Source organism: Sciurus carolinensis (genome assembly GCF_902686445.1).
Source record: "Sciurus carolinensis chromosome 19 unlocalized genomic scaffold, mSciCar1.2 SUPER_34, whole genome shotgun sequence".
Classification (NCBI taxonomy): domain Eukaryota; kingdom Metazoa; phylum Chordata; class Mammalia; order Rodentia; family Sciuridae; genus Sciurus; species Sciurus carolinensis.
The window spans coordinates 6,215,921-6,232,247 of NW_025920112.1; the positions used below are offsets into that span (position 1 = coordinate 6,215,921).

At 40.2% G+C, this 16,327-nt stretch overlaps 1 pseudogene; it reads right to left on the reverse strand.

Annotated features, from left to right (window-relative positions):
• Positions 1-551: 551 nt before the first annotated feature.
• On the reverse strand, positions 552-1,247 carry LOC124973434 (ADP-ribosylation factor-like protein 5A; annotated as a pseudogene).
• Between the last annotated feature and the right edge of the window lie 15,080 nt (positions 1,248-16,327).

Below are 16,327 nucleotides of genomic sequence, written 5' to 3' on the forward strand. Positions count from 1 at the left end.
GTCAAGCTTTTTCCTGTATCTGTTTTTTTTTTTTTTTTTTTTTTTAAGAGCAGTTCAATGATTTGGCGGAGGGCGTTGGTTAGTACAATACAGAGAACATACAGGAAAAGTATAAAATGGCACTTAACATCAATGTCAGTTCTTATCTCATTAGGGCAATAACTAAGGATATTACCAATTTTTGTGTTATTTGCTTTTCTTTAGAACATAAATCAAAGTCATTAAATTGAACTTGAGGTATATACATAATACATACACAACCTTAAGCAAAATACTTTTTTTCATAAGTAACATGACATTTAAAATATTGGAAACAGTATCTGTGCTGATTTGTATTTTGACTTAGGAACAAGAACAGAACAACATTCAATTAGGGAGGGGTATACTGATAATAAAGCTCTTAAAGTTCAAAACATCTTCCTCTCCCTTTGTACTTACCAAAGGCTATACATTGTCCTGAGAGGATTCATTGAGAAAAATTTCAACCACAGCTTTAATAAAGTACTTTGGAAGGAACTAATGAGAAAGCAAATTGGAAGGTGAGACTTCATCTTGTTTTCAAATAAGTGGTCTTAACTTTTTCTTCTTATAGAAAAAAATTGAAATCAGTTTATTATAAATATATCTAAACCATTAATTTTTGCAGCTTTCAGGTAAAGTCCAGCACTTTGTTTATGCAAAGTCTATGAGAGGAGGTCAGTAGAGATCATCTAATCGTAAGTCGCGACATCATCCATTCAAGTCCTTAGCATAACCCCTCGCCAGTAAGAGCACAGCATGCCTGGATATGCCACTGATGATCTTTAATAGAAGTTAGCTTCAAAAACTGGGAGATTTCTGCTACACTCATGCATTCTTTAACATCTTGTTTATTAACAAAAAATCAGTAATCCAGCTTTTCTTAGGTCCTCATGTGCTAACATTTTGTAGAGTTCTTCTCTAGTTATAGAAATCCTCTCTCTGTCTGTACTGTCCACAACTACTATTACAAACTCTGTGTTAGTATAATAAGTATTCCAGGAAGAACGAAGAGATTCTTGGCCACCAATATCCCACATTAGGAAACGTGTATTATTAATCACTCTCTCTTCTACATTACTTCCTATTGTAGGGGATGTATGTACAACTTCATTCATAGAAAATTGGTAAAGGATGGTAGTTTTTCCTGCATTATCCAATCCAACAATGATAACTTTGTGCTCCTGGTGATTGAACAGTCTCCATATTCTGGTGAAAAGAATTCCCATTCTCAGGCAGCGGACACCCTCCAGCCACCCGGGCTGCCTGGACCCCCTGGCTCACGCTAAAGGATAGAGAGACGCGCTGGAGCCTCCGCCTCTGCTGCTGTTGCTGCCGTTCCTGCACTGGCCACAGGTCTGCTTCCAGGGAACCCAAGGGAGGCCAAAACCCAGGCCGCCCTGCCGTGAATGAGGCTCTGCCGCTGCGGCCATGGCACTCGCCTGGCTCGAACATCGCCCTGCGTTGTCTGCGAGGAGCCTCGCGGGCCACCGTCCTCCCCCCAGCTCCTCTCAGGTGGCTCGTTCCTCATTCTTAATTGGTACCGTGGTGCATGCTCCAACCATGCTACTTAATCCTAAACTGATTGGCTGCCTTAGGTATATAAGACATTCTCTTCACCTGGGAGGAGATGGCAGAACACGGGACTAAGCACACACCTCTAGGTTGCAGGTTGCAGGATGCAGGCCTCAGGCTGCAGACCACAGGCTGCAGGCCACACCCTGCACCTCCAAGAAGCGACCCACCACTAAGAAGCAGTAGACCTCTGAAAGCGTAGCCTCACTTAAAGCGTAGCACCTCTAAAATTAAGCAAAGTCTCTCTTCCTCTAAGCAAAGAAGCAAAGCCTCTCTTCCTCTCAAAGCCTCTCTTCCTCTAAGCAAAGCCTTTCTTCCTCTCAAAGCCTCTCTTCCTCTAAGCAAAGCCTTTCTTCCTCTCAAAGCCTCTCTTCCTCTCAAAGCCTCTCTTCCTCTAAGCAAAACCTTTCTTAATAGAAGTAGTTCATTCCCAGTCCACCTCCGATAAATTCCCACAGGACTGTTGCTGTGGGTGGCAAAAATACACAGTGCTTCTTCTCCACCAGTGGAGAGAGGACAGTGCATGATTCTTCTCCTTTATTCCAGCTCTTGTGTATTATGGCCCTAATGGTTTTTTTTCTGTGTGTATTGAAAAACTCTCCTGCATTTAGGGATAAGTGCCAGATATTCATGCTAACACTTTCAATGTGCTATTAATCTTTGTGAGTTATCATATTTCAGTGTTTTATTAGTTCATTCTAGTTATTCATATTATTCCAGTTTATAATGACAGTCACACAAGCATGGAACATAATTTTCTTTAATCCCATCCCCAGTGCCTCCTCTTTTCCTCCTCTTCTCCCTCCCCCATTCTCCATCCTCTAATCTTTTGATATTTCTTCCATTTATGTATTTTTTAAAAATAGGTACTTTAAAGACACATAAAGATGGAATTTACTGAGATATATTCATGTGTGTACATAGAATAAGTTGATTCATCCCACCATTCCTTTCTTTCTCCATCCTTCCTCCCTCTCCTCAGTCCCCTTGCTTTCCTCTGAGGATCCCCCTTCTATGCTATGGGATTTTCCCCCTTTTCCCTAGTGTTGCTCTTCCACATATGAGAGAACACACTCGGTCCTTCATTTCAGAGTCTCTGTTTCACTTAGAAGGATGTTCTCCAGTTCCATTCATTTACCAGCAAGTGCCATAACTTCACGCCTCTTTATGGCTGAGTTAAGCTCCCCTGTGTGTTCAAGCCCCATTTTCTGAATCCATTCATCTACTCATAGGCATCTGGCTGGTTCCATGACTGGGCTTGAGTGAGTTGCTTTGTAATAAACATTGATGAGCCTCCTTCCCCCTAGTGTGCTGATTTTAGTTCTTTTGTATAAATATCAAGGAGTGTGATTTTAAAACTCCTCATCAGAAATATCTGTCCTGTGTGTAATTTTCTCATTCTGTGTTTGGCTTTGGTATAGGATAATGCTATCCTCTACCAATGAGTTGGTATATATTTTCTTTTATTCGTTAATAGTATTGTAAAAATTCTCTATTGTGGTACTGGGGTTTGAAGCAAGGCACTTTACCATGGAGCTCCATTCCAGTTCTTTAAATTTTATTTTTTTAATTTGATACAGAGTCTTGCTGGTTTCCCGAGGTTAGTGTCATTCTTTAGAATTTTTGTTTTGAAGAATCAAGTCTAAATTTCATTGATTTTTCTTTATGGTTTCCTATTTTGTTTTTCCTTTCTTTGTCTCTATTAGTACATTCGTTGCTAACTTTTATAGTAATTTTTTTTCTCTTGTTCTACTTTTTCCATGTGTAAAGTTAAGTGATTGATGTGAATATTTCTTTTTTTTTTTAATGTATTTTCACATAAAACCTGCTTTGCCCACGGGTGTCACTGCATCCCCTCAGTTTTGGTGTGTTGTGATTTGCATTTATTTTTCTATACAAATTTCCTGATAGTGATGGTAACTTCTTCTTTAACCTCCTGTTTTCTTATCATACAATGTTAATTTCCACATAATTGTATATTTACCATTTTTCTCCTGTCTTTGCTCTGTGGTTGCCATCCATTGAGAATCCAAGTACATCCCTTTGCTGTCCCTGGGTGGATGGTTCTGCCCAAGTCTGTCCAGTCTAGTTGGTATGTAGTGCTATTTAATCTTCTGTTTTCCTATTAATTCTCAGCCTATTGTAGCTACTAGTTAAATAAAGTTGGATATTGAAGTGTCAAAATATTAGTTCAGAGCTGTCTCTCCCTCTCCTTTCTGCCATTTTTCTGAATTTTTTGTGAAGCTCTGATACGTGCTACATATGAGCTCATGATTGTTATCCCTACTTGGGCAGTAGCTCTTTTATCATTATATAATGGTCATTGTACTTTTTAAAGTCTTTGACTTGGAGTTTGTTTTCATTCTGATATTGTTATAGCACCCTGGTCTCATTTGGTAGCTGTTTAGATGGACTGCATTTATTCATCCTTTTGATTTTAGCCTGTGGTTCTACTAAGATCTGATTTGATACTCCAGGAGACAAAACAAGGTTGAATGATTTTAAAATTTCAATTTGCCATGCATGTAATTTGATTGAAGTATATGTTATTCTTAATGGCATAATTGACATGGAGAACTTCTTGCCATTTGTTGTTTTCTATGTGTCTGGGAGCACTTTTGATTCTTATTCATTCCTTTATTGATATCCTTTTTCATTGATTCTTTTTGTAGTGTTGTGTTTTGATTTGCATTTTGTATTAATGTAGTATATATAAATATTGTGTGTGTGTGCATGTCTGGTAATCATTGGAATTACATGTAAGTTTACCTTGGTTTATAACACTCTGTTTCAAAAAAACACCAACTTAACACTGATCATGCAAAAAAGGTCTACTCTCTTAGTTCTAAGCTCACACACTACATTATTGATGCCACATATTACATGTTAATACATTGTCTACCAATTACCTGACCTAAAATCATGTTGATGCTTTATTCTTCTAACCCTAAGAAAATTTAAATGTGGAGTAAACTGAAATAACAATATTAAGAGATGTTATAATTTCCTTTACAAGAGAACTTTATTTATATATGGTTACAAATCTCTTTCTTTTGTCATTTTAACTTTAACCAATTCTTGTGGAATATGTATAGAACTAACTAACAACTTGATTAATTTTCATTGTTCCTGGAATGACTTTATTTCCCTTTTATTTTAAAGAGTAGTTTCATTACATGTGGAATTCTCAGCTAACAGTTTTTCTTTTCCAGTGCTAAATATATCATACCACTGTGGTCTGTTGTGCAAAGTTTCTCCTGAGAGACTGACCAATAATATCCTTGAGAATCAGCTTCATGTGATGGGCTACTTTTCTCTTATGTCTTTCAATATTTCTTTGCCTTCGGCTTTAGAAGCTTTGATAGTAATGATTCTTGGTCTGCATCTCTTTGAATTTATCATACCTGGATTACATTGGGTAACTTGGATTTTCATATCATATCTTCTATTTATTTAGAAAAGGTCTAAAACTTTCTCTACAAGCTGATATTATCCTGTAACTTTCTAAGAATGTCTACTTGTTTCATTTTCTTTTCTTTTAGTTTGTTAGACTTGAAAACTTCAAGTATTATCTCTCTTCAAGTATTTTTATTCTCCTTTTAATGTGTTTGAGCTTGATCTTGAATATTTTAGTACATTTTCCTATTCTTTTCTTAGTTTAGCCTTCAGAATATTTCCATTTTCTTCACTTTCTGACTTCTATATTTTTTCTGGTAATCTCATTTTTTCATTTAGAATGCTTCTGTTTTGCTTTCATTCTATTAGTATTTTCCTTTAGTGGTTTGAACATATTTAAATCAATGGATTTTAAGTCTTTGTCTAGTATGTTTGAAGCTGGTATCTTTAAATTGGTATTTATAGATTCATTTTCTTTCTTTATTGGGACACATTTCACCATTTCTTTGTGTGTCCTAAGATATTTTTTTGAAAAGTGGTCCTTCATTAAGATATCAACTATCTGACACCATTGAAGACTGGCTCTGTGTGTGCTAGAAACGTCATTGTCTGAAGGTCACTGGGAGGCATCTTTTCTCAGCATGTGTGTTTTTTTTCCCTGTGCATTTACCTCCCCCCAATGCTCCCAAGTTCATGGATGATTTTATATGTCTTTATTTCCAGGGATTCTTATCTATTCTTCTTCTCAGTGACTGAACGTTCCTTTATGTTCCTTGGTCTCTTGCCCCCATAGATCTGCAGGTCCGTCTTTTGATATTTTATCCCATGGAACTTGCCACTGCACTTGGCAGTTCCCCACGTTGAGAGCCAACTTTTCTGGTGTTAGTGTGTGACCTCTGAGTCAAGTGATACAGAAAATACTCCTGTGATAGCCCACAAACAGGACAGAATGCATCAGATCTGGTCTCAGTGGGATATCAAGTTTCTGAAGCCCCATTTAATGTTTGAAGACACAGTTCCAATTTGCTGTCATGTGAATAAACAATTTTACTGCTTGAACATGAAGGAAAAGCATTTGATGAAGCTCTATGACCACTGAACTGGAACCATAAACTTAGGACATGGGATAGTTCTGGCTACCAATCATTATCTCCAGTTGCTCTTTTTCCCATTTTCATTTTTTATTCCACAAGATTGGATTTTTTTTAGTAAAAATATAATTTACATTTGTAAAATCTTTTGCCTGAACTTTTTTTTAGTTTTCTACTATGAATTTTTATATCCACTCTTTGGTTACACATTTTTTTCTCACTTATTTTCCCATTAGTCCCTTAATATTTGTGTATTTTTGTAAATGCAATATTTAATCAAATGGAGATAAATTACTTAATTTCTCCTATTTGATCTAAAACATATTCTCAGTCAATAGATTTTATACCTACCCAGTAATTCTTTACACACAAACATGGAATTTCACAACCTTACATTTGTATTGGTGACTTCCTTCATGCAATATATGTATGTCTCATTCAATTCATGATAGAATTTCAACAGGATTTACATATTAAAAGCTTAAATGGCAACCTTATGTAAGTCTCACTGGAAAACCCACCTGGGTTAAAAGGGTTTTCAGACTCTGCAGATCACCAGCTCACACCTATGCACAGTACTGGTAACACATGCTGACTGAATAACTGGGGTCCGTGCTGCCCCTCAGTGAGTGACCATGTGATGAGATACATGCAGTGTGGAGACAAGAAGGTGCTGGCCCTGCAAACCCTGGGATCGAGGATGCAGCAAATCAGAACTGACCTGAGCACGAGGCTTAGAGCAACCTGTGGCATCTCCAGAGAGACAAGTGAGGTGGCAACAGGTGAGAAAGAAACAGACCTCTGATTACACACTGGCTTCCCTGTGATGCCAACTGTTCAAGGAATCTGAGAGCTAAAGACAGACCTGGAGGGACACCAGGATGTGTTTCCATGTGTGTTGAACTGCACTAAATATCATTCCAAGACCAGCAGTTGTGTCTGTATATGTAATAGTAAAACAACACATGATGGGCATGTGAAGCCTGAGAATGAGAGCAGCAAGACCAAGTCGCATGTGCACTGACCCTCCTGAGTTTCTAAATACAAAGTTCCCTGTCTATGCTTAACTGCCTCTCTGCACCAGGCGTACATGTGACTGACGATAGTGGTTGAAAGATGGCATACAGCACCACCCAAAGCCAGAGTAAACAATTCATTGTATTATTTTTTGTGAATTTGAAATTTATTTTTACTTGAGACATGATAATATTACTTATTAGTGGGCTATCATATGATAATAGTGTATGTGGATACTTGCACAATACGGATATTTCTATTTCCTCAAACTTTTGACATTTCTTTGCCAAAAAAAGTTTTCAAAATCCTTTCTTCAATTCTTGTTTGAAATAGACTCTAGAGCATTGTTAGCAATAGTCACCATAATTCACAGTAGATGGTAGAATTCTGCTCCTGTGTAACTGCAGCTTAGCACCCACCAACACATTGGGCCCCCCTTCTCCCTCCCAGCCCACTCTCCCATCCCGTGCTGACCACCCTGTTGCTCTGGACTTGCTGAAGCATCTGCTTTTGTTCCCTGTGTGAGTGAGTTCCTGCAGGGCTGGCTTCTGAGCCTGTCTTAGTCACCAAGCAGAGAGATCTTCAGCTCAACCCTTGGTGCTTGCTACAATGACATCATCACATCTTTTTATGGCTGAATTCCATTCAGTGTATAAATGTACCTCTTCTTTTACCCATCCATCAAATATTTTCTTGTTGAAGTAAGAACTGAACCCTGGTGTGCTCTACCATTGAGCTCCATCCCACTTTTATAATTTTCAATTTGAGGAGACATATGGTTAAGTCTCCCAGGATAGCTTGAACTCTATGTGCTCCTGCCTCAGCCTCCCAGGTGGTTGGGATCACAGGCTCACCTCCTCACCCAGTTCCATCTTCAGTTCTTTGGTGGGCACTCTGGTGTCCATTTCTAGGATGCCCTGCTTGGTGCTGCAGGATCACAGGAGTGCTGACTCCCTTCTGCACACTGATGTCATCTCCTTTGCAGACGTACCCAGCAGTGGGTCTGCTGCAGCACATGGTGGTTTTATTTAAAAACAATTTTAGGCAAGTGCTCCTAATACAATAAAAACTGAAAGATAATACAATCTCTTGAGATATAGAAGAGAAAATAGAAGGCATGCTTCATTCTTCCCTTGTTCTCCAATGATCTCTAATTAAGATGAGTTTTCATGAAGTTGTTGGTTCCTGCATATTGTTTTTCTTCTAAAGTCATGAGGCAGAAAATTATAAAGAAGAGATAAAATCTCTCTCTCTCTCTCTCTCTCTCTCTCTCTCTCTCTCTCTCTCTCTCTGTCTGCATGTAGAAGCTCAGGAATCACAGAACTTCAGTGGCAGTACCCATCTTTCCCTGCAGGTATAATGGACAGATATGAAAGATCAGTGACAAAAAGGAGGCACTATTAAGCCACATATTCGGCCACTTCATTTCAGGTAGTTTCATGTCAATGGAAGAAAGAAAAAAAAAAAGTGTTTTCAAAATGTTAAGTAAGAAAAGTGAATTGTTTAAAATAGCAATTACTTCTACACAAAGATTAAAATTATTAAGAAATTCTTGTAATTAACCACAACACAAAATTCACAATTGTGCACTGTTGTGAATCTTGGGGGCATAATAGATGCAAATGCTCAGGTAGTGGTGGGAAAGTTGACTGTGTGTGAAAAATGAGTCTCCTAGGAATCCCTGCCTCTGGCCCTACTCTCCTCTGGTATTTAAGGACATGCTCTTCAGCTAGAGAGGTATTTTAATGACTTGGAGCTCTTCTGCATCTAAAGGTACTAGAAATGGCCCTGCTACAAGGCCAGGACACAGCTCAACAGGATCAAGAGTGTCCTGCTGGTTGAGGAAGGTCCAGAGCCAGGGAGAGTTTCAGGCCCCACAGGCCATGTTTCCTCTTTAGCTTACCAGTCCTGGCACCAGAGAATACAGAGGTTTATTTGAGAAAGGCTATTAAACAAGTAACTTGGAAAGTATCTGAATCCAAGATACAGGACTTGATCCAAGAGGCAGAAAAAAGATGGCTTAATGGGAAGAGCTGCTGACCATCAGTGCACCACTGGCAATTCTCCTGAGCTGCCAGTTGTCAGAACCAGGCACAGTGGTGTTGCCGCCCGCAGCAACGGATAAATTTTAGTTTACCAAAGCTGGGATCATGAGTAACATCCATTTGCCACAAATGATTGGGTAAAAGCCCCCTGGGATTGATGCCTACATGTGGAACTGGAGAATGAATAACACAAGATTGGAATCCCTTAACAATAGTTCTAGCTCGTTCTTTAGTTATTTTAAATCTATGTTGTAATGTCGTACTGTTAACATGAAATTGAGCATGAAATTGAGTGGCATGTTCTACTGAAGAAAATGTGAGAATAGTTTGAGTTGTAAGATCAGCTTTATGATTACCCTCATGTAGAGGACCAGACAAATTGGTATGAGCTCTTATATGTCCAACAAACATGGGATCTTTACGTTCCCATAAGAGCTTTTGTGTTTGAAGAAATAACCTAAAAGCTGGAGTATGAGGAGCTATAGGTCCAGCCAATTCTAATTTAGGAATTGCTTGTGCAATATAATTACTGTCTGTAAAAAGATTTATGGGTTGTTCCTTGAATTCTATAAGGGCTATCGCCACAGCTTCCATTTCTACCAGTTGAGCAGACTTATGAGAAGTAATATGAGTGATAGTATTTTGGCAAGTGACCACTGCAGCAGTACCATTAGAGGATCCATCAGTAAAAACATTTAATGCTCTAGGAATAGGTTGTTTTTTAACTACCTGAGGAAATATAACAGGATGGTTTAAACAAAAGGATAATAAGGGAGTTTTAGGAGTATGATTATCAAAATTTTCAAAAGTAGAACATTTAGCTACAGCCCAATCATTATCATTAGCACATAAATATTCAACTTGTTGGGCTGAGTAAGAAGTGATAATAGTAGTAGGATGAATTTCAAATACACTAATTGAAGATTTAAGTCCTTGAAGAATGAGTTGTGCTACCATGGAAGTAGGGTTCAATTACATTTTTTGGAGAGACAGACAAATGTATCCATATCAAAGGTCCCTCTTGCCAGAAAACACCTGTGGGTGTATATTGAGAAGGAATTGCTACAAACAGAAGTGGTTTTAAGAAATTAATTCTATCACAGTGGGCACACTCAATAGCCCTTTCTACTCTACTTAAAGCTTCTCTAGCTTCATTAGATAAAAATCTTGGAGAAGATGGATCAGAATCCCCATGGAGTATGTCAAATAAAGGCTTTAACTCTCCTGTGGAGAGGCCCAAAGTTGGCCAAAGTCAATTAATATCCCCCAGTAATTTTTGGAAATCATTTAAAGTGGTTAACCAATCTTTACTGAACTGGATTTTTTGAGGTTTGATGAATGTGTCCATAATTTGAAATCCTAGATAGAAGATAGGGGATCTAGTTTGTACCTTTTCTTCTGCTATGATCAACCCATGTTGTCTTAGGCTGATAGCCATATCCCCAAATATCTCAAGGAGATTCTGATGGTCAGGATGAGCTAATAGAATGTCATCCATATAATGGAGACAGATGAGTTTTCAATACTTTTTTCTTATGGGTTGTAAAACTTGGTCTACAAAAACCTGACATATAGTTAGGCTGTTTGCCATGCCTTGAGGCAAAACTTTCCAAAGATATTTTTGATCTGGTCCTTCATGATTAATAGAAGGAACTGTAAAAGCAAATATGGGAGCATCTTCAGGATGTAGAGAATAGAAAAGAAGCAATCCTTTATGTCAATAGCTATCAGGTGAAAATTGTTGGGAATGGCAATAGGGTTCCTAACTAGTCCAGGCTGAGTAGGACCCATAATTTGCATAGTTTTATTAACCTCTCTAAAGTCATGTAAAAGTCTCCATTCCCCTGATTTCTTTTTAATGATAAATATCAGTGAATTCCAGGGGGAAGTGGAAAGCTCTATATGTGCTGCTTCCAATTGTTCTTGTACTAATTGTTGGGCTGCCTGTTATTTTTCTTTAGATAGGGGCCACTGAGGGACCCAAATGCTTTATTAGAAAGTCATGATATTTTCAAGATATTAATCTCAGTGGCCCCTAAGGAAAATATCCTAACACTGCCCGAGCCTGATTTTTTCTGGCCTTAATGTGTTCAAGGTTTCCTTGTAAATTTTTGCCTAATACTTTGCCTGGAATATACCCTTGTTTTTTCATTAACATCCAACCTTTGTCACTCAAGCCTATAGGCTCAGTGCTAAGACGTACTCCCAATTGCTGTAATACATCCCTTCCCCATAAGATAACTGGCAAACAAGACAAAACATAAGACTGAAACATTCCCTTATGTCCTTCATCATCTTCCCATTTTAAAAACTTTGCACTCTGTTCTGGGCTATTAGAATATCCAAGACCTCTTAGAGTACATGATGCCTATTGTAAAGGCCACTGTTTTGGCCAGTGTTGAGAATTGATAATGGAAGTATCAGCCCCTGTATCAAGTAGTCCTTCTAATTCAATTCCCTGTACTTTGAGTTTATACATAGGTTTCTTTGAACAATCTTGAGCCCAGCAAACCATAGGTCCTGTGCCGGTGGAGCCATAGCTTCTTTTGTTTCAGTCTTGTGGTAAACATCTAAATGATTCATGAAGATTAGGAAGGAGGAGTAATTGAGCGATTCTGTCACCAGGATTAACAGCAATAATACCACGAGGGGAACTAAGCATTATTTTAATTTCTCCCTGAAAATCAGAATCTATAACTCCAGGGTGTACTTGAAGCCCTGCTCTAGTGGTTAAACTCTGCCCTAAGAGAAGGCCCACTGTGCCAGGTGGGAGAAGTCCTCAGATTGCAGTAGGAATCAATTGAACCCCCATCTCAGGTGTTAATACTATTCGGGTGATGGAACAGAGGTTCAATCCTGCACTTCCTTGTGTTCTCTGATAAGGGAGTCAATGGGTAAGAAGGATTATGTCGAGGAATCATCTGAATTTGTGATCTGATATTGTTCCCTCTAAAACTCCATGCATTAGTGGGCCCTGTGCTCCATTGTTTAAATGATTTGGTAACATCTTGCCCTCAACATCAGTAACTAATCTGCATTTGTTAGCCCAATGTTTTCCTTTTCTGCACTTTGGGCAAAGACCTGGGGCACAAGGTGTAACAGATTTTACTGTAGTCATCTCTTGTCTTTTGTTCAGGGCATTGTCTCTTTGCCGCTGTATATATCTGTGCATACACTCCAGGATCATATTGATTTTGAGTATATATTGAAGCGTATTGGCCTTCTCCTATTAGCATATCAATGTTTCTACCAGGAAACCTTGCTACTGCATTTCTGTAAGCAGTTTCAACAGCTATTTCCTGCCACTGAGCTCTCCAATTCAGACATTGTCCTCCAGATAGCACTGCTCTGCATAGCTGTTTCCAATCAGTCATAAATGCCTCTTTAAATGGTTGATGGTATCTCTATTTTGGTCCTCAAATATGGGCAGGTTCCACGACTTTGGGGTTCTTTGTATTAGATGTAGCTCTCCCCTAACTTTTTCCCTTGTTCTTAAGTTTTCTGAGTAATTGTTTTCTATTCCTCACTTTGTTCTCTTTCCCATTGTGGCACCTTGAGCAGCCTTTCCTCTATAAACCCTGGGCTTATTTCTGCTATAGTTTGAATATATGATCGTACAGTGGTTTCCTTCACTGTCGTATCTTTTTTGACCTTTAGTCATTTGGATCTTTGACTGACTCTTTCTTCCTACTATACATTGCCCTTAAACTGCTCTGGCCAGAGACTCCTGCAAGGTTCCTAATTTCCCTCACTCTATTCCTGCGAGGTTCCTCAGTTTACCCACTGTGCTGATTTCCCTTCCCCATATGGGCCGCCATTTGTTGCCACCCGCAGCAACAATCCCACAGAAATTTATCGGAGGTGGACTGGGAATGAACTACTTCTCTTTCTGAACTGCTTCCTTGCTTGCTTTTAGAGGAAGAGAGGCTTTGCATAGAGGAAGGGAGGCTTTGCTCAGAGGAAGAGAGGCTTTGCTTAAAGGAAGAAAGGCTAGAGGCTTTGCTTAGAGGAAGAGAGACTTTGCTTAGAGGAAGAGAGGCTTTGCTTAATTTTAGAGGTGCTACACTTTCAGAGAGGCTACGCTTTCAGAGGAGCTATTTCTTAGAGTTCTGCTGCTTCTTCTTAGAGGTGGGTCACTTCTTGGAGGTGTGGGGTGCGGTGTGCACCATGCAGCCTGCAGCCTGAAGCCTGCATCCTGCGTCCTGCAACCTGCAAACCCCGCCCAGGTGAAGAGAATGTCTCATATACCTAAGGCAGACAATCAACTTAGGATTAGCACAATTGAAGCATGCACCATGGTACCAATGAGAAAGAATGAGGAACATCTGTTGACCACTAGCGCAGAGGAGACATTAACCAATTAGGCAAAAGGTCATAAGAGATCACACCGTGTTAACACTAATTATGCACCACCTCTTGGCCCAATGCCAGCTGCCATCTTAGGGTTAGTTAAACATGTCTCTACATGGTGGTAATCAGTTAGTGTGTTTCACTACACTTGACCACGAACTGCACCCTGGTTGCATAAACCCTGCAGGCAAGAACAATTAGCTTAGAGCAGCCCTGTTTACCCACAAATATGGAGAGATATTGCTCTACTCTTGGAGGAACGTGAGGATATGCTGCTTGGTCAGCAGCTTTCTGGTGACCAGCTTCTGCAAATCTGCCTTCGTGGCCTTGTTCTTTAGGCTATAGATGACGGGGTTGAGGGTTGGCAGCAGTACAACATAGAAAGCAGAGAGCACCAGGTCTGTGGATGAGCAGGAGCCTAGGAGGGGCTTCAGGTAAGCAGCAAAGGCAGCAGAGAGGAAAGTCCAATCCCTGCCAGGCCGGGGAGGTGGGTGGAGCAGGCATTGGCCACCCTGCTGTGGCTGGGTCTGCCTGACAGTGGAGAAGATGAAGACATAGGAGGTGATGATGCAGGCAAAGCGGCAAGTGTCCAGGACAGCAGTCGTGGAGATGAGCACAAATTCTGCTGTCATGTGCTGGGAGCAAGAGATGGCCAATAGCCGGGGAATGTCACAGAAGAGCTGTTGTATGTGTCAGTTTCCACAGCAGGAAAAGGACAAGGTGCTCACATTGTGCACGGCAGACAGGAAGCTACTGCTGAGCCAGGACAGAGTGGCCATCTGCACACAGGGGACCCTGCTCGTGATGGCTTCATAGTGAGGGGATGGCAGATGGTGGCCTAGTGGTCCATGGACATCTCTGGGAGGAGGTTCAGCTCTGCAACTGCAGAGAAAAACATCAGAAAGACCTGGACCCCACAACCAAGGGACGAGATGGAGCAGCAGCAGGTGACAAGTTGGCCACAGTGTTGGGCACCATAGCAGAAATGAGGCCAATCTCAAAGAGGGACAGCTTCCTTAGGAAGAAGCATGGGTGTGTGGAGGTCTGGGTCTAGAGGTGATGGTGATGGTGAGGCCAGTCCCCATGAGGGCAGTCAGGTAGGCTGCAGGGAAAGCCCCAGCTTGCAGGATCTGAGGGCTCCACAGGCCATGGAATTCCAAGAGGAGGAAGACTGTGGCCCCGGAGCAGTTGTGCATTCTCGATGAATATTCTGTATCAAAAAGGAGAGGTGCAATGGAAAGATCCAGCTTGGTATTTGTTCCTAGTGAATGATTAGCAAAGATTGGGGTGAAGTTCAATGATGGGCTTAACAATCAAATTTTCCAATAAAAGTCCAGTTTCTTGATCACATTTTCTATTGTATCTTATCATGTTTTCTGAGGTTCTCTTTACAGAAGTCTGAATGTCATAATGGAATGCAGCAGCACATGGACATTCTCACAGGAGCAGGACCAAGCAACCAGGGCCTCTGAGAATTCTGTTTGAAGTGTAAGGAGTGAAGGCAAGATGTGAGCTGTCCAATACTCACGAACCTTGGTAGTCCCAGTTGGCTTTGCAAATTTATTTTCCTGTCAGTTGACTTTTTATTTGCAATATTTTGCTGGTTATATCAACTTTCTCTAACAATGAGTGTGTTTCCTCCCTACTCTATGTAAATGTGCTCTCCTCCTCCTTTTAACTTTCTTGAGCCTCTTTGGTCATTTTGGTGATTCAGCGCCTTAGCCCCAGAGTTCCTGCCCTTGAACTGATGCTTCCCACCTTTTCTCTGGGTGCTTCATGTCTTTTCAGTCTCCTAACATTTTTTGAGGCCTATCGCTTGCATTTGAGACTCATATTTCTACATAAATAAGAGGAAGAAAGAGTCAGAAATTCCTCCCAGGCTTTAATTGAAATGCTAATACAGAGCATCCTAGTGTTTCATAAAACCTATACTAAGAGATGTCCATGGAGGATACTGCAACATTTCAGCTCACTGTTTTCTGTTTTGGTCATGTGTTCACAATTTAAACAAATCTTACTAAGCTCAGCATTATTTTCCATCACATTTTATCATCTTCCCCATAAGGTAAAAAAACTTTCTCTTATATTTTCAACAAAATATTCATTAATTACCATGTTGCAGGTACCACGTTTTGAATGATAAAGAGGTTTTTTACAGTTGCTTTAAAAATGAATATATCCTTAAGCCCAAGTTCTACAATAATAAGAATACTTTGAAATAAATCCTTTCTGAGTTTATGTTTCAGTAATTAAGAGAGAAATTATCATTTTGTGCCTTGTGGCCTGTATTGAGGAGACAAATTCTTAAAGATCTTAAAATTGACATTTACTGACTCAAGAAATGCTTCTTTTTAGATCATTTTGATAAGAACTTTCTCTGGTCCAATGACTTTCTTATTAAATTACAATCAGCCACAGTATAAAGGAAAATCAGAACTTACTGAATGGTTTGTCCTGCAGGAGGTGAAAGCAGGCATCAGACTCTCTCTGCAGGCTCTGAGGAAGTTGCTGGTGGCTGATGCAGGGGATCCATCCTCCCTGACTTCTATGAGCTGAGGAGCCCTGAGCTGCCTGCTGCCTGGGCTGCAAACACAGCTGTGGAGCAGAAGGATGAGCATGGGGGCTATGTCTTCTCCTGGCCCCAAGAACTTGAGCTTTGCATTTGTCCAGAGGGAGATGCTACCTCTGCTGTCACTGTCACCCAGTTCCCTGCCATGGCTGAGGGACACACTGGTTTGTCCCTGATGTGGCCACAGTGCCTCTCCCCTGACAGACATTTGAAGGAGCAGCTTCCTACCCTGGAACAGTGAGGCCAGGGGACTCCATCACTCACTG